At 43.4% G+C, this 20,006-nt stretch overlaps 1 long non-coding RNA gene across 1 annotated transcript in view; it reads left to right on the forward strand.

Moving 5' to 3' along the window:
* LOC138854658 (uncharacterized) overlaps positions 1 to 20,006 on the forward strand; it is a 922,066-nt gene that overhangs the window by 474,649 nt on the left and 427,411 nt on the right. The gene's annotated exons all lie outside the window — the stretch shown is intronic.

Consider the following 20,006-nt stretch of genomic DNA (forward strand, 5'->3'; position numbering starts at 1 on the left):
TTGTACATGTACTTGTAGAAATAAAGATATTTTTATTATTAATAGGATGGTGTGATCCCTGACATAACAGAAAAGAACATTGTTGGTGTCTCCAAGGCGAACACTTATTTTGTGCTCTTTATCCTCCATAAAAAGAGAGGCCAAATTCACCAAAGGACAGGAAAAGGAGGAAATTGAGCAGACTCTGGAAACCTCAGTGATGATTGTGAACAAGATTAGTGTGAAGGGTATTAGTCTGACGAAGAACCTATTTGGTAGCTAGAAGAAGGTGGGTATCAAAGTTCTGAAGATTAGAAATATAGGGAAGGCAAAGAATAGGAGATTTCACCGGGGAAATATGTCTGGGGAAGAGAAAGTCCGTTTAGCATGAAAGTAGGCAGTTTATGAAATCGGGAAGGTAGCCAAGGTGCGAGAAAACGAGTTGCGAATAGTGGAAATTGCACAAGTCAAGAAATTTTAGGTCATAGATGCGGAGGACTCGAAGGAAGAGGAAAAACAAGAGCCTATTTCTTGATAGAGGATGATAAGAAAAGTAGTGAATATACATCTCACTGTACATAGGCTTGCAGTAGGTGGAAAGAGAAAATCCAGTCACATGACATAAACATCAAGAAATTGAAGCAGAGAATTAGATTCCCATTCAGCTTTGAATTTGATAGAAGGGCCAAAGAGCAAAGACATAATCTAAAGAGAGAAGCCAGAGTGAAGAACCAACCCTAATAGTAAGAAGCAGGATTGTTTTGAAATATTTCATATAAATGTTATCAAGAACAGGTGACAGAGGAGAACCCATAACACCAGAAGTTCGAGATTAGAAATTACCTCGAAAAAGTTAATCCACACAAAGGTGAATTAAATCAAGAAAGACATCAGTGGTGGATAGAGAGATGAAGTAACCCTTCATTGGCCTTCAATCTGCAAAGATTGACATCAAGAGGAACGGTAACGAAGAGAGATTCGACGTCAAGACTTTACATCTGACGGGACGGTTGTTCTAATACGTTCCATGAAATCTTGTATGTGGGGGAGGTGAGCAGGGGAAAAAAAAGAGCCAGTGAAAGGAGTGAGTTTTCGCCAACCAGTAGGCAAGTGGATAAGAGACAGAACGTCTAGAGGAAATAATGGGACATAGAGGATTGTGGGTTTAGGAAGGCCATAAAAATGAGGTAGAGGGTGACATATAACACGGAAACATTGCATAAGATCACAGTCAGGAGGACAGAAATTAGAGATAGCACCAAGATTCGGGTTAAAAGTTCTCTTGATGTAATCAAGAGTGTTGGAAGGAGTGTAGGTGTGAGAGTCACGGAACAGAGATTCAACTTTTCCGAGGTGATCCTCACTATCAAGGATAACCACTGAATATCCTTTTGTCAGAAGGAAGGATAGCGATAATATTGGATCTAAGAAATGTAAAGACAAGGTGATAGTGACAGGGATGAGAGCACCGTGAAGGGATACTTTTGAGAGCTAGATTGGCAAAAGGAATCAAATTAGCTAACTAAATCATTGCCAGTACGAGGGAAAGGTGAAATGGCAAAGGAAGGACCAAAACTTTGAAGTTCAAATTGATGTTGGGATAGTGTGACCGTGGAAAGATAAATAGCACAGGCAGAGGGAGAATTTGGACCAGAGACTGATCGAGTTAAGCCAGTGTAGTTTGTTCTGTAAAGTAGTAGAGTGTAGGCCCGAATTAAGGCTAGCAGTATTGTGAAAACTGGTAGAGAGAAGGCTACAAAGATTATTTAGGAGGAAGAAAATAAATAAAGCACGTTGACGATGGGTACTAAAACAGATCGAAGAAAGCGTTGAAGTTGCTCCATTGCTCACCATATCTGTTCCACGTCATGGTCTTATGTTCAATGATGTGGATGCTTTCTCCAAGTATTCCATATATAAGCTGGGTAAAATTGATGGAAGAGGACTGCTCAGGCGACATTCACTTTTTGTGTGTACAAATCCGACTGTGAATACAAAATGTCGGTTGAGATTTACAATTTATTCTGTGAGATGATATTATTACATGGAAGCGAGTATCGATCTTGGTGTGGTAGACGTTGAGTCTGTAGAAAGCTTAGTACAATAGCCACTGGAACACAAGTGAAAAGAGATACTATGTCTAAGCTGACCATTTTCATCGATGTAATATTGGCAGTGTTTGATGTTAGTGTTTGAGAAAATACTCACAGAATGTGACAATTTGCTCAACTATTTGGTGAGAGCATAGACACAACCTGTGCTCGAGATGATGAGACGTTAAGGTTCGTCTTTGTGTATTTTAGGTAGACAATAAAAGTATGTTAGTGATTTACCATACTGAATTTGGTTCTTATTTATCTGTCTTGTCTGTTGTCTTCTTGTATAAATTTGAGTTTCTTATGATATTTTTTTTCCAGCTTTACGTAGGATTTGTGATGTAGAATGAAGTTACTAATACAGATAATATTACCATGTTACACCGACTCGGGACATGTGAGAGTACGCTTAACTTGATGAATTACTTAGACATGCTGAGAGACAAACATAACCCCTTAAACCCGATATACACACACACACATAATTACACACACACACATTACACACACATACACACACATAATTACACACACACACACATATACACACACACACACACACACACACACACACACACACACACACACACACACACACACACACACACACACACACACACACACACAATTACACACACACCACCTACCCCCCTAACCATCCCTCCCTCACACACACACACACACACACACACAAGGGCAGACACTCATAGAAGCTTTAGACCCTAGTAGCAATTTCCGCTTTTTATAACCCAGAATTACTGGTATGTATTAACAGTATCTCCCCCTCATACACACATACACACACACACACACCTGTACTAGGACAAAATGGTAACTAACTAGGCGAATACACACACACACACACACACACACACACACACACACACACACACACACACACACACACACACACACACACACACACACACACACGCACATACACACATACACACACACACACACACACACACATACACACACACACACACACACACACACACACACACACACACACACACACACACACACACACACACACACACACGCACACACACTGTAAGTACGTGCGGGTCAAGTCCCAGGAGGTTGGGGGTCAGGTCACAAGAAGTTGTGGGCAGCCAAGGACCACTGAGACTACATTACAACGCACAAGCCACCTACCTTTCAGCACATAATAAACCCACACATAATTTCACACAAAATTACACACACACACACACACACACACACACACTCGTACTCGTTCACCCTCCCCCTCCCCACCCCTCCCCACTCCTCTCCCACATAGCCACAGTTCCTCCACTACTTCCCCCCCCCCACACACTCTGACATACACACTACTAACATAACATACAGAACTACATAGGTTTCCCACTCTGAGGCAATCAGGATAAAACAAAAATGGGTTGCCAGAGAGCAACAAGAAAAACCAAGGGACAGGAGGAGGAAGCTGCAAAGGAAGATTGGGCAGCAGAGCTCATAACAAGGGATCATGAATGGGAAAAGAAACTAGAAGAACTTAGCATGAGAATGGAAGAGAGGATATATATGGAAAGCAGGAAGTGGGAGGTGCATGTCAAAGCAGCAGAGGCTAAGATACAGAGTTTAGAAGAGGAACTGAAAAATCTGAAACAGCCTAAAGAACTAAAGAACATTTTGGGATTGACAACAGAGACTGCTACCTCAGCCACAAATAAGGGGACAGTAGGGAAAGAAGGAGCACAACTGCATGGAGAGGCTCTATCAGAGGAGTCTGTGGTAAATGAAAGAGCTAAGCTTTATGTGGAGGCCCTAACAGACAACAGAGCCCAAGGAAAGCCGAGAAGGGAAAATGACAGGCCACTGAGCCCAAGTACATTAGCCAGTGAAACTGAAGAAAGGAAAGCTGCAGTGGAGGAAACCAAATTAAATGAGGGGATACACAGGGATATGCAGTGGGAGAATGAAAGGGTGAGGTAAGTCTTTGTGTATGGGCTCCAGGAAGTTGAAGGGGAAACATATGAAGCAAGAAAACAAGAGGGAAAAAAAGCAATTGAAAGCATCATGAAAGCAATAGGAGAAGACGACATGACCCAGCTGGAAAATTTTCGGAGAATAGGGGGGTTTGTAAAAAAAAGAACCCGGCCAGTGAAAGTGACCTTCAAGGCAGAAGTGACTCGGAACAGGATCCTGCAGGAGAAAGCACGATTAAGGGACATGCTGGCATACAGGAAGGTGTATATCGACTGCGACAGAACACAAGAAGAAAGGCAGAAACTGAGAGAGATGGTACAAAGGCGAAAGGAAAGAGAGGGGATGGAGAAGACAGGAGATCCCAGACCCAGGAAGAAGATCAAATACAGCCTCCCTCACAACTTCCTATAGAAGCCTCCCAACCAGGTCAACCCCAGTGCAACCACTCTAAATCAAAACACCCATGCCACATCCAATGTCCCCACCCACTACATTACAAACTCCACCCCCACAGCAACAACCCATAGTTCCTTACCAGGTCTCCCACTTCCCCAACCCCAATACACCTCCCCGACCACAGTCTTAGAAAAGAAGTTGAAGGTGTGGTATACAAATGCAGATGGAATAACAAACAAGTATGAGGAGTGGCACGAAAGAATCAAGGAGACATTCCCAGACCTAATAGCACTCACAGAAACAAAACTCGCCAGAATAATAACAGATTCAATCTTTCCATCCGGATATCAAATCCTCAGGAAAGACAGAGGGAGGAGAGGGGGAGGAGGAGTTGCACTGCTCATTAAAAACCAGTGGGGTTTTGAGAAAATGGAAGGAATGGATGGCACGGGCGAAAGGGACTACTTAGTAGGAACAATCCAGTCTGAGGGACATAAGGTGATAATTGCAGTAATGTACAACCCACCACAGAACTGCAGGAGGCCAAGAGAAGAATATGATGAGAGCAACAGAGCAATGATCGACACACTAGCCGAGGTGGCCAGGAGAGCACACATGGGGGGAGCAAAGTTACTAGTTATGGGTGATTTCAATCACAAGGAGATTGACTGGGAAAACCTGGAGCCCCATGGGAGTCCCGAAACATGGAGAGCCAAGATGATGGATGTGGTACTGGAAAACCTCATGCATCAACATGTTAGAGACACTACCAAAGAGAGAGGAGAGGATGAACCAGCAAGACTGGACCTTGTATTCACCTTGAGTAGTTTGGACATCGAGGGTATCATGTATGAAAGGCCCCTGGGAGCTAGTGATCATGTGGTTCTGTGCTTTGACTACATAGTTGAGCTCCAAGTGGAGAGAGTAGCAGGAATAGGCTGGGAAAAACCAAACTACAAAAGGGGGGAACTACTCAGGCATGAGGAACTTCCTTCAAGACCTTCAGTGGGAGAGGGAACTGACAGGAAAACCAGTACAAGAAATGGACTATGTGGCAACAAAATGCAAGGAGGCAGAGGAGAGGTTTGTTCCCAAGGGAAACAGAAATAATGGGAAGAACAGAACGAGTCCTTGGTTCACCCAAAGGTGTAGGGAGGCAAAAACTAGGTGTACTAGAGAATGGAAAAGGTACAGAAGACAGAGAACTCAGGAAAATAAAGAGATTAGCCGAAGAGCCAGAAACGAATATGCACAGATAAGAAGGGAGGCTCAGAGACAATATGAAAATGACATAGCATCAAAAGTAAAGACTGACCCGAAGCTGTTGTACAGCCACATCAGGAGGAAAACAACAGTCAAGGACCAGGTAATCAGACTGAGGAAGGGTGATGGGGAATTCACAAGAAACGACCGAGAGGTATGTCGGGAGCTCAACACAAGATTTAAAGAGGTATTTACAGTGGAAACCAGTAGGACTCCAGGAAATCAGAACAGGGGGGCACACCAGCAAGTGCTGGATGAGGTACATATAACCAAGGAGGAGGTGAAGAAGCTGCTACGCGAACTTGACACCTCAAAGGCGGTGGGACCAGACAACATCTCTCCATGGGTCCTTAAAGAGGGAGCAGAGATATTGTGTGAGCCATTAACAAAGATCTTCAACACATCATTTGAAACTGGGCAACTCCCTGAGGTATGGAAAATGGCAAATGTAGTCCCAATTTTTAAAAAGGGAGACAGTCATGATTCACTAAATTACAGACCTGTATCACTAACGTGTATAGTATGCAAGGTCATGGAGAAGATCATCAGGAGGAGAGTGGTGGAGCACCTGGAAAGAAACAAGTGTATAATTGACAACCAGCACGGTTTCAGGGAAGGAAAATCCTGTGTCACAAACCTACTAGAGTTTTATGACAAGGTGACAGAAGTAAGACAAGAGAGAGAGGGGTGGATCGACTGCATATTTTTGGACTGCAAGAAGGCCTTCGACACAGTTCCTCACAAGAGGTTACTGCAAAAGCTAGAGGATTAGGCACACATAACAGGAAAGGCACTGCAATGGATCAGACAATACCTGACAGGGAGGTAACAACGAGTCATGGTACGCGACGAGGTGTCAGAGTGGGCGCCTGTGACAAGTGGGGTTCCACAGGGGTCAGTCCTAGGACCTGTGCTGTTCTTGGTATATGTGAACGACATAACGGAAGGGATAGACTCAGAAGTGTCCTTGTTTGCAGATGCGAAGTTAATGAGAAGAATCAAATAGGATGAGGATCAGGCAGGACTACAAAGAGACCTGGACAGGCTACAAGCCTGGTCCAGCAACTGGCTCCTTGAATTTAACCCCGCCAAATGCAAAGTCATGAAGATTGGGGAAGGGCAAAGAAGACCGCAAACACAATACAGTTTAGATGGCCAAAGACTGCAAACCTCACTCAAGGAAAAAGATCTGGGGGTGAGTATAACACCGAACATATCTCCTGAGGCGCACATCAATCAGATAACTGCTGCAGCATATGGGCGCCTGGCAAACCTACGGATAGCGTTCCGATACCTCAGTAAGGATTCGTTTAAGACTCTGTATACCATTTACGTCAGGCCCATACTGGAGTATGCAGCACCAGTTTGGAACCCACACCTAGTCAAGCACGTCAAGAAATTAGAGAAAGTGCAAAGGTTTGCAACAAGACTAGTGCCAGAGCTACGGGGATTGTCCTACGATGAAAGGTTGCGGGAAATCGGCCTGACGACACTGGAGGACAGGAGGGTCAGGGGAGACATGATAACGACATATAAAATACTGCGCGGAATAGACAAGGTGGACAAAGACGGGATGTTCCAGAGAAGGGACACAGACACAAGAGGTCACAATTGGAAGTTGAAGACTCAGATGAATCAAAGGGATGTTAGGAAGTATTTCTTCAGTCATAGAGTAGTCAGGCCGTGGAATAGCCTAGAAAGTGACGTAGTGGAGGCGGGAACCATACATAGTTTTAAGGCGAGGTATGATAGAGCTCATGGGGCAGGGAGAGAGAGGACCTAGTAGCAATCAGCGAAGAGGCGGGGCCAGGAGCTGTGACTCGACCCCTGCAACCACAAATAGGTGAGTACACACACACACACCAAACCTGACCTCTCTTCCATACCTTAAACTGCCTCCTCTCCCTTACACCCACAACCCTTCACTCTCTACCCACACATAGTCCTTCCCTCTCCCCCATACAATCCCTCTGTCTCCACAACACAATCCCTCCCTCTCCTCCACTCCAAATCCCACAAACCCCTCCCTCGCACAATCCTTCCCTTTCTTCCCCCACACAAAATCCCCCTCACCCCCTCACACACTCACACGAAGTGGAAAAACTTGTGCTTCCCTTCTGTTAATGAAAAACTTTACGAGGGGTGACATCCTCCGTCAAGTATGTATCTCAGGTATTGGCTCTGAGAAGCGCCACTCTCTAACATTCATTGTAAGAGCGACACTAGCCAGCACCGTGGCTAATAAACCACCAGCAGTGTGCAACACACAGACAACCAACATGCTGACAACACCAGGAAAAGGAGGAGGAACAGTAGAAGGGAATCAATTCCTGTATGAGTGTAAATGAATAAATTTGGTGGATTCATAAGCCAAAATAAACTCTTACATACGACATAGATATGACTAAATCATTGTCAGACTAAGACAAGACTCCAATCTGCTCATTGTACATCAAAGTACAGTACTGTACTAAATTTATGTGCTAGGTACGCAGTCTTGAGGATCGACCTATTTCTGCAATGATTTGTGCGCATATATATATATATATATATATATATATATATATATATATATATATATATATATATATATATATATATATATATATATAATGTTACAAAAAATCGTGAAAAAGCGACACAAAACTAAGGGGGAAGTTGAAAGATAACTCCTCCCCGTATATATGTCGTGCCGAATAGGTAAAATTTGCGATTTTGGCTTAAACAGCAACGCTCTTCTTGCCGAATAAGGCAAGTAGAAATTTGTGTATGCAATAATTTCGCAAAAAACATTCTGAACCTAACAAAAAAAAATATATATTTCGTTGTGTTTCTTTTGTTAAATTATTTTAAACTTACCTAAAATATGTTTATTTTAGATATACAATAGTGCGTGTGACAAATGAAGATGACTAGTAGCGTCTTTAATATCACGAGTGAAGGAGAGGAGTTTTGAGATCATGCCAGGAAAGGTTAGAGAGATGGGGCAAAGGAGGTGTTTAGTGCTGGGTGCTTGAACATCCTGCAGGCTTGTCTGAGCGCGTTAGATGGGGGATATGTGAAAGACATTTCTGCTTTTAATTTTTTTTTGTTTTCTTTCTCTTTTTCTCTTAACCATCTTTTTGAGGCACCCTTATCAGCGCCATTGGACTCTCATACACGTTCCTCCTGAACGTGTATACGGATTTACGCTCTCCTGTGGTCTAATCTTATGTATATCGTTGGTAAGATATACCAACAGGTACGTGAATGAAGCAGAGTACGCTGGTCATGGTATAAACATCATATTGTGAGCACCTAGTGCCTAATCGACATGTACCTAGAGCAAAATGATAATTATTATCACTCGGGCCATCCATCCTAGCTCGTGGCTGCTGCTGCTACATGGGCAGGCCAGACATTGTGCCAGGCAGTGTGCGATCAGCTACGTCACCTTCACTTGTTCTAAGACAGTCTCGTTTCATGACTGAAACCTATTTCATAATTTCACTCTGTCCAGTCAACTCGGTGCTTCCAGTTTACAATACTTTTACCCACGTTGTAGAGATTAAAACCAACTACAAGTGTGTATGCACATTAATATGATAAAACTGGTGTAAAATACCGACAAGTTGATGATTACAAAACATGGGCAACAGTTGGACATCTTGTTGGAACGTTTCGCCTACACAGTAGGCTTCTTCAGTTAAATACAGAGGCAGTAGGTGTAGTAGTCCAAGGTTGATGGACTGATTACATAATCATTTCGCTACTACACCTGTTGCTCTTGTATTTGACTGAAGAAGTCTACTGTGTACGCAAAACGTTTCAACAATAAAGATACCCAACTGCTGCACATGTGTCTTAATCATCATACACCTAAGGATATTTACTCCTTGGTGTGTATAACCTAATTTCTCAGTGCATATGAGTGTGTCGACAGAGGATGGTTGTTTTATAAGCGTCAAGCCTATCTAATAAACGAGGGCCATTAAGGCTTCAGTCACTTGTTACTCTAGTCAGGGATACTTATATCCCTAAAATGGAGATCAAAGCAAACTCGGACACCACGTAGAGTGTATACCCTTCATGGGTATACACTCTACGTGGGCTTAAAGCCTATCTACTACAAAAAAAGATCACTAAAGCCACATGTCACCTGATCACCACCAGTCAAGAATACCCTTAACATTACCCCATAATGAGGATCAAAATAAACTCTCAGCATATATACAGTGAGCGATATACACCTCGTGGTATATATACCATATATCGAAAGCTATACACTCAGTACATACACGAACTGCCATCGTTCATGAGCGTAGACAGTATTCTTACTCACAAGAAGTATTGTAAGCATAGGCTAACGAGCAGCTCGGGGCAGTTATATGTAATATCTTGCGTTCTGATTGGCCTGTCACTTTATTCTAGGTTTCTGATTGAGCCAGAAGGTGCGTGGCTGGGAGGTTCAGGAGGGGTAGATAAGGAGCACACAACAAAAAAACATGCATTTTTGAGTTAGTTCGTGGAGTTACTCCACCAGAGCGAGACGCTTGTGTCAGTGGGAGGAGTTTGTTGATTTTTAAGAGATGTAAGGCGGGTTAAGTAACGTTTGAAGTTAGTGTTTACACCGTGAAGAACCTAGAAAAGCAAGAGGACGCAAGTGTGAAGTACGTTTCCAAGCACTTGTAAAGTTTAGTAAACAACTGCTAAAGCGTAACCCAAAGCCCACCCTTGACCCTGACCTTGAGCATATAAGGCACACGGTGATTTTTCCAAGAATTTTTTTTTTGTTAGAAAAAAGCGCGCCTTGTAAGGCGGAAAATACGGTATACGTATTTTCCGGCATACACTATAAAACATACATTACGGAACATTTCGCTATGATGTATATGCCATAGCATGCACGTTATGTACGTTACAAAACTTAGGGTATAAAACATGTATTAGGAAATATACTTCAAAATATGCGTTCAAACCATACATTAGAAAACATAAGTTCAAAATTTCTGGCAGATTGAAGACACATATGGCAAGACATATTTACGAAAACATTCGTTTGAAGACATACTAGTGTGCGTGCGTGTGTATGTACAAATATAAATTGATTTCCTAAATAAGTGGAAAAGTCAGATGCCGGAGTGGAAGTTCTTCTCGCCACGCTTTGAAGTCGTTTCAAGACGTCTCTGCAGATATTGCTGCAGACGTTGAAGCAGATATTGCTGCAGACATTGAAGCAGACGGAGCTGCCTGAGAGTGAAGGTAAGAAAGTGTTCATTGTACGCTGAGTGTGAGCAAGCACTCGTTCTGCTAAGCTTCTTCAATATCACAATTTAACCTAACCTAAACACTAGAATAACATCCTCATTAACAGACTGTATTGTACCGTCTGTTGGGTGGGTTCCTGTTATTGTACCGTCTGTTGGGTGAGTTCCTGTTATTGTACCGTCTGTTGGGTGGGTTCCTGTTATTGTACCGTCTGTTGGGTGGGTTCCTGTTATTGTACCGTCTGTTGGGTGGGTTCCTGTTATTGTACCGTCTGTTGGGTGGGTTACTGTTATTGTACCGTCTGTTGGGTGAGTTCCTGTTATTGTACCGTCTGTTGGGTGGGTTCCTGTTATTGTACCGTCTGTTGGGTGGGTTCCTGTTATTGTACCGTCTGTTGGGTGGGTTCCTGTTATTGTACCGTCTGTTGGGTGGGTTCCTGTTATTGTACCGTCTGTTGGGTGGGTTCCTGTTATTGTACCGTCTGTTGGGTGGGTTCCTGTTATTGTACCGTCTGTTGGGTGGGTTCCTGTTATTGTACCGTCTGTTGGGTGGGTTCCTGTTATTGTACCGTCTGTTGGGTGGGTTCCTGTTATTGTACCGTCTGTTGGGTGGGTTCCTGTTATTGTACCGTCTGTTGGGTGGGTTCCTGTTATTGTACCGTCTGTTGGGTGAGTTCCTGTTATTGTACCGTCTGTTGGGTGGGTTCCTGTTATTGTACCGTCTGTTGGGTGGGTTCCTGTTATTGTACCGTCTGTTGGGTGGGTTCCTGTTATTGGACCGTCTGTTGGGTGGGTTCCTGTTATTGTACCGTCTGTTGGGTGGGTTCCTGTTATTGTACCGTCTGTTGGGTGGGTTCCTGTTATTGTACCGTCTGTTGGGTGAGTTCCTGTTATTGTACCGTCTGTTGGGTGAGTTCCTGTTATTGTACCGTCTGTTGGGTGAGTTCCTGTTATTGTACCGTCTGTTGGGTGAGTTCCTGTTATTGTACCGTCTGTTGGGTGAGTTCCTGTTATTGTACCGTCTGTTGGGTGAGTTCCTGTTATTGTACCGTCTGTTGGGTGGGTTCCTGTTATTGTACCGTCTGTTGGGTGGGTTCCTGTTATTGTACCGTCTGTTGGGTGGGTTCCTGTTATTGTACCGTCTGTTGGGTGGGTTCCTGTTATTGTACCGTCTGTTGGGTGGTTTCCTGTTGTACCGTCTGTTGGGTGGGTTCCTGTTGTACCGTCTGTTGGGTGGGTTCCTGTTATTGTACCGTCTGTTGGGTGGGTTCCTGTTATTGTACCGTCTGTTGGGTGGATTTCCTGTTATTGTACCGTCTGCTGGGTGGGTTCCTGTTATTGTACCGTCTGCTGGGTGGGTTCCTGTTATTGTACCATCTGCTGGGTGGGTTCCTGTTATTGTACCATCTGCTGGGTGGGTTCCTGTTATTGTACCGTCTGCTGGGTGGGTTCCTGTTATTGTACCGTCTGCTGGGTGTGCCTCTGCTTTCAGATCGTGTATTTTTGTTCTCTTCCCTGAACTAACCTCATCTAACCTAGCCAAATCTTATCTAAACTAACTTAAGCCAAATCTTACCTAAATTAACAAAAAAAGGCACAATGCCGTGACTGGAACGATACACAAATAACCCGCACATAAAAGAGAGAAGCTTACGACGACGTTTCGGTCCGACTTGGACCATTTACAAAGTCACACTAACCAGAAGTGGAGCAGGACGGCTATATATAGGCAGGAAGAGGTGGTGGTGGTAGTAGTAGTAGTAGTGGTAGTACAAGAATGGTATATAATACCGACAAGATGAAATTAAGGCACATGCGCAACACACGGGCATCCATATCGTAGACGTTTCGCCATCCAGCCAGCCACTGGATGGCGAAACGTCCACAACGTCGTCGTAAGCTTCTCTCTTTTATGTGCGGGTTATTTGTGTATAATTACCTAAATTAACCTAAACCAAATCTTACCTAAATTAACTTAAACCAAATCTTACCTAAATTAACCTTATCTTACCTAAATTAACCTAAGCCAAATCTTACCTAAATTAACCTAAGCCAAATCTTACCTAAATTAACCTAAGCCAAATCTTACCTAAATTAACCTAAACCAAATCTTACCTAAATTAACCTAAGCCAAATCTTACCTAAATTAACCTAAACCAAATCTTACCTAAATTAACCTAAACCAAATCTTACCTAAATTAACCTAAGCCAAATCTTACCTAAATTAACCCAAACATTAATAATAACGAGAATTGGCTTAAGATATTATACAAGAAATCGACTGTAGTAACTCTTGGTTGCCGCTTCTGACCTACTGACGAGTGAACCTTCTCATCTCTGTTTTTGAGAGCCAGAATGAAGTTGTCGTCTCCTTTCATCACATACTAGTCACTCGTATGTTGAGGAACCGTTTTCTAGGATCCCCGTGGTTCATTTGGGTGTTTAATTTCCAGCTGTGTACCCGTCTCTGTACTCGCCTAGTTCTCACCTAGTTGAGGTTGCAGGGGTCGAGTCCGAGCTCCTGGCCCCGCCTCTTCACTGGTCGCTACTAGGTCACTCTCCCTGAACCGTGAGCTTTATCATACTTCTACTTAAAGCTATATATGGATCCTGCCTCCACTACATCGCTTCCCAAACTATTCCACTTACTGGCTACTCTGTGGCTGAAGAAATACTTCCTAACATCCCTGTGATTCATCTGTGTCTTCAGCTTCCAACTGTGTCCCCTTGTTGCTGTGTCCCATCTCTGGAACATCCTGTCTTTGTCTACCTTGTCAATTCCTCTCAGTATTTTGTATGTCGTTATCATGTCCCCCCTATCTCTCCTGTCCTCCAGTGTCGTCAGGTTGATTTCCCTTAACCTCTCCTCGTAGGACATACCTCTTAGCTCTGGGACTAGTCTTGTGGCAAACCTTTGCACTTTCTCTAGTTTCTTTACATGCTTGGCTAGGTGTGGGTTCCAAACTGGTGCCGCATACTCCAATATGGGCCTAACGTACAGGGTGTACAGGGTCCTGAATGATTCCTTATTAAGATGTCGGAATGCTGTTCTGAGGTTTGCTAGGCGTCCATATGCTGCAGCAGTTATTTGGTTGATGTGCGCTTCAGGAGATGTGCCTGGTGTTATACTCACCCCAAGATCTTTTTCCTTGAGTGAGGTTTGTAGTCTCTGGCCCCCTAGACTGTACTCCGTCTGCGGTCTTTGCCCTTCCCCAATCTTCATGACTTTGCACTTGTAGTGTGTGTGTGTGTGTGTGTGTGTGTGTGTGTATAAAATGTGCCGAATAGGTAAAATTGGTCATTTAGCAAGAACTCGTTTAAAATAGTCCTTTCTAAAAAAAACTCTTAGAAGTTTAAAGATATATTTTTTCATATATATACAAAATCTTGTTCTTGGCTCCTCTAGTGAATTAATAATACATAGTTATCACATTCTTCATTAGTCGTTTCCTCAGCTCTGGTATGAGTCTTGATGTTCTTCCTAATTTCCACTTTGAGCCACTAGGTGCGAGTTTCACACCTGCGCTGTATATAGAAGAATGGGTCACATATATAATGTTTTAAACGAGCTCTGTCTAGGTTCTTGAAAGCCCTGACTGTAAGGTAGCTAGCTAGTGCCTGTCGTGTTTGTGTACCTCAGGAGGAAACAAGTTGAGTGTACTGGTTCTTCACAAGTGGTTTTCTTGAATTATGTGAACGTTGCTCACACTAAACCATCCACATATGGTATACTGTGTTCGGCCTCCTCTTCCCGCCTTTCAGATCATAATTACATAGCGTACATGTTTTTCCTACTGTTCAGATTCCGGCATTTATCCGACTATCAATGAAGTCTGCCCAGGTCTTCTCACAACTTTTTTGACCTCTTCAGCTTGTATTCTCCTCGTTATTGTGGTATCTACGAAGGACATACTCAAGTCAACTACTGTAGCCAAGTCACTCGTGTACTCCAGGAACAGTGTAAGACCCAGCACTGAACCTTTGGCCAACTCCACTAGTTAAAATTCCATCCTTAAGTTTCATCCCCTGTGGTAATTTTTTGCTTCCTATTCTTCCTGGTTATATGCATATTGCTGTCAAAGTTTCATATGTGATAGAAAACGCTTCATGTCGCTCTGAAACGTCAAGACATTCAATAAAAATTTATTTTCTATTTTATTCTTCAAATTCGCATTTAGTTTCTTTACCCCACTACTCCCTTCAGTTTCTCCCTCTCCCTTACCACCTCCCTCTTTCATTTGATTACCTTCTCCCTTTGTTCTCTCCTTTCAAACTTTATTTTCTTTCTTTAACTTCACAAGGTCTGTTATTTGCTAGGTCTTCACTGAGGCCATAAGCTGTAATAGCTTTACCAGGTTGGTAAGTTGCAAGGTCGTGAGTATGTTGGTAAGTTGCAAGGTCGTGAGTATGTTGGTAAGTTGCAAGGTCTTGAGTATGTTGGTAAGTTGCAAGGTCGTGAGTATGTTGGTGAGTTGCAAGGTCTTGAGTATGTTGGTAAGTTGCAAGGTCTTGAGTATGTTGGTAAGTTGCAAGGTCGTGAGAATGTTGGTAAGTTGCAAGGTCTTGAGTATGTTGGTAAGTTGCAAGGTCGTGAGTATGTTGGTAAGTTGCAAGGTCTTGAGTATGTTGGTAAGTTGCAAGGTCGTGAGTATGTTGGTAAGTTGCAAGGTCGTGAGTATGTTGGTAAGTTGCAAGGTCGTGAGTAGGTAAGTTGCAAGGTCTTGAGTATGTTGGTAAGTTGCAAGGTCGTGAGTATGTTGGTAAGTTGCAAGGTCGTGAGTATGTTGGTAAGTTGCAAGGTCTTGAGTATGTTGGTAAGTTGCAAGGTCGTGAGTATGTTGGTAAGTTGCAAGGTCTTGAGTATGTTGGTAAGTTGCAAGGTCGTGAGTATGTTGGTAAGTTGCAAGGTCGTGAGTATGTTGGTAAGTTGCAAGGTCTTGAGTATGTTGGTAAGTTGCAAGGTCTTGAGTATGTTGGTAAGTTGCAAGGTCGTGAGTATGTTGGTAAGTTGCAAGGTCGTGCGTACGTTGGTAAGTTGCAAGGTCTTGAGTATGTTGGTAAGTTGCAAGGTCGTGAGTACGTTGGTAAGTTGCAAGGTCTTGAGTACGTTGGTAAGTTGCAAGGTCTTGAGTACGTTGGTAAGTTGCAAGGTCTTGAATATGTTGGTAAGTTGCAAGGTCTTGAATATGTTGGTAAGTTGCAAGGTCTTGAATATGTTGGTAAGTTGCAAGGTCTTGAGTATGTTGGTAAGTTGCAAGGTCGTGAGTACGTTGGTAAGTTGCAAGGTCGTGAGTATGTTGGTAAGTTGCAAGGTCGTGAGTACGTTGGTAAGTTGCAAGGTCTTGAGTATGTTGGTAAGTTGCAAGGTCGTGAGTACGTTGGTAAGTTGCAAGGTCGTGAGTATGTTGGTAAGTTGCAAGGTCGTGAGTACGTTGGTAAGTTGCAAGGTCGTGAGTACGTTGGTAAGTTGCAAGGTCGTGAGTATGTTGGTAAGTTGCAAGGTCGTGAGTATGTTGGTAAGTTGCAAGGTCGTGAGTATGTTGGTAAGTTGCAAGGTCGTGAGTATGTTGGTAAGTTGCAAGGTCTTGAGTACGTTGGTAAGTTGCAAGGTCGTGAGTATGTTGGTAAGTTGCAAGGTCGTGAGTATGTTGGTAAGTTGCAAGGTCGTGAGTATGTTGGTAAGTTGCAAGGTCGTGAGTATGTTGGTAAGTTGCAAGGTCGTGAGTATGTTGGTAAGTTGCAAGGTCGTGAGTATGTTGGTAAGTTGCAAGGTCGTGAGTATGTTGGTAAGTTGCAAGGTCGTGAGTATGTTGGTAAGTTGCAAGGTCGTGAGTATGTTGGTAAGTTGCAAGGTCGTGAGTATGTTGGTAAGTTGCAAGGTCGTGAGTATGTTGGTAAGTTGCAAGGTCGTGAGTATGTTGGTAAGTTGCAAGGTCGTGAGTATGTTGGTAAGTTGCAAGGTCGTGAGTATGTTGGTAAGTTGCAAGGTCGTGAGTATGTTGGTAAGTTGCAAGGTCGTGAGTATGTTGGTAAGTTGCAAGGTCGTGAGTATGTTGGTAAGTTGCAAGGTCGTGAGTATGTTGGTAAGTTGCAAGGTCGTGAGTACGTTGGTAAGTTGCAAGGTCGTGAGTACGTTGGTAAGTTGCAAGGTCGTGAGTACGTTGGTAAGTTGCAAGGTCGTGAGTACGTTGGTAAGTTGCAAGGTCGTGAGTACGTTGGTAAGTTGCAAGGTCGTGAGTACGTTGGTAAGTTGCAAGGTCGTGAGTATGTTGGTAAGTTGCAAGGTCGTGAGTACGTTGGTAAGTTGCAAGGTCGTGAGTACGTTGGTAAGTTGCAAGGTCGTGAGTATGTTGGTAAGTTGCAAGGTCTTGAGTATGTTGGTAAGTTGCAAGGTCGTGAGTACGTTGGTAAGTTGCAAGGTCGTGAGTATGTTGGTAAGTTGCAAGGTCGTGAGTATGTTGGTAAGTTGCAAGGTCGTGAGTACGTTGGTAAGTTGCAAGGTCGTGAGTACGTTGGTAAGTTGCAAGGTCGTGAGTACGTTGGTAAGTTGCAAGGTCGTGAGTACGTTGGTAAGTTGCAAAGTCGTGAGTATGTTGGTAAGTTGCAAGGTCGTGAGTATGTTGGTAAGTTGCAAGGTCGTGAGTATGTTGGTAAGTTGCAAGGTCGTGAGTATGTTGGTAAGTTGCAAGGTCGTGAGTATGTTGGTAAGTTGCAAGGTCGTGAATGTTTTTAAGTTGCAAGGTTGAGTATGTTGGTAAGTTGCAAGGTCTTGAGTATGTTGGTAAGTTGCAAGGTCTTGAGTATGTTGGTAAGTTGCAAGGTCGTGAGTATGTTGGTAAGTTGCAAGGTCTTGAGTATGTTGGTAAGTTGCAAGGTCTTGAGTATGTTGTTAAGTTGCAAGGTCTTGAGTATGTTGGTAAGTTGCAAGGTCTTGAGTATGTTGGTAAGTTGCAAGGTCTTGAGTATGTTGGTAAGTTGCAAGGTCTTGAGTATGTTGGTAAGTTGCAAGGTCTTGAGTATGTTGGTAAGTTGCAGTGTAATATTTTTGTCGAAACTTCACGTGTGTGCTGGAAAATCGCCCTTAAAAGCGTGCTTTATTTGGAGTAAGAGAGAGAGAGAGAGAGAGGGAGGAGGAGAAGGAGGAAGAATAGAGAGAGAGGAAAGAGGGGGAAAGGCACAGAGAGAGGAGTTAGCCCATTTGCATATAATGAAGCCGAGGCGACCAACACATTATGAATATTGCCTTATCCCGCCACTCTCACTTTGCTCGCCCTCACTCTTACTTAAGACAAGATTGCCTTGTCGTCGTCGAAGCGTGACGCAGGGTGTCGCTACCCCGTCACCTTGCTGGCCGTCACGCTCACGTCACCAAAGGTGGACACCACATCCATTTAGCATGAAATTTCACCTTAAGGTGAGCTGAATACTCGTCGTCCACTCAGTGTTCACCTCGTGAGGGCGCAAGAAATACACAAAACACGACACAGATCAGAGAAATACACAACAAAAACTACAGAAATCAGAGAAATACACAACAAAAAACGACAGAAACCAAAGAAAAGAACCAAGGAACCGAGGATACGATGGGAAGCTGAGAGCCATTTCTAAAATCATAATGCTTCAGAAACCAAGACATAATGAGACTCCAGAGCCACATAAGACGAGTGAAAATCTCCCGTGTTAAAAGTGAAGAAGACTGATGGAACACTTAACACTAAATGACAGTAATGTAAGTAAATAACTTCACTTAGGTTTGAGGAAGGTCTCTACAGAGGTAACTTGAAAACAGCCACACAACAAAGAAAGAATTTGTGTAATTGCTAAGTGAGGTTGGCATAGGAGCAATGGGACCAGACAACACATCTCCCTGGGTACTGACAGCCACTGTGTAATACTATAGCCAAGGTTTTTAGTGATTAGCTAGAGATGAGGCGTCTGGCAGAACAATAAGACAATTTTTTTTGGTTCTCGTGTGTATGGATGTGTTTGTGTACTCGCCTAGTTCTCGCCTAGTTGGGGTTCCAGGAGTCGAGTCACAGCTCCTGGCCCCGCCTCTATTGGTCGTTACTAGGTCATGCTTCCTGCTCCATGAGCTGTATCATACCTCCTCTTAAAGCTCTAATACAGTAGGCATGTATATTTAACATAAATACTATCAATAAATTTGGTGAAGAGTTTAGTAAGGTAGTAATAGTGAGTTTGAAGTCTTGTTTATCTTTAAAGTCCTTTCCACAATCTGAACAATGATACAGTTTCTTGTGTGCGAACTATCAAGCGGGAGTTCGGTTTACATTGTGGAAAGACTTTTATGCACTGCGAAGAGTGATGTGGTGTCAGAGGTAAGACAACACACACGTGGATGGATGAAGTGTATCTTCCTAGACCACAATTTCGAAGGATTCGACACTATATTCCGCCATCAGTTCCTCTACAGACTTAAAGAAGTGAAGCAAAGATAACACACTAACGGTAAGGTATGAAACCTAAAGATTGGAAAGAGTAACGAGTGGGGTTCCACTAGGTCCTGTACTTGGACTGCTGCCATTCTTAATGTATATAAATGAACTAGCAGAAGGGATCGAGTCTTCTGTGCCTGCTTAGAGATGACTTTAACGAGATAGTAAGAAATAGGAGAGAGACCTGTACAGGGCACAGACGTGATCCAACAAGTGGTTGCTAAATTTCAATCCAAACAAAAGTGAGTCATACCTGTGTGCGGACAGTACAACAGTGGAGGTGAGAAGCTGCTCATATGTCCCTTTAAGAGGGAGGGATGTCTAGATGCTGGTGAAGGGCTCTTGATTCAAGGAAATGGAGCCACCTTTTTCTTCCTCGGGTGAGGAACTTTACCTGATTAAAATAGTGATGCAGATATGCGTGCGTTTTATTCAGTGGCGAAGCTCTAAACTCGTAGGGGTCATGCAGCACCTTGGGAATGGGAGGTATTAAAGCTCAATCCAAGGAAGTGGAGGATAGGTCCAATTCCGTGGATCAAGAGCCTCTCGCCGGCATCAAGAAAGCTCCCTTCAGGAGGCCTAGATCCCACAACTTCAGTAGCATATGCAAATAACTT

The sequence above is a fragment of the Cherax quadricarinatus genome, chromosome 66, assembly GCF_038502225.1.
Source record: "Cherax quadricarinatus isolate ZL_2023a chromosome 66, ASM3850222v1, whole genome shotgun sequence".
NCBI lineage: Eukaryota > Metazoa > Arthropoda > Malacostraca > Decapoda > Parastacidae > Cherax > Cherax quadricarinatus.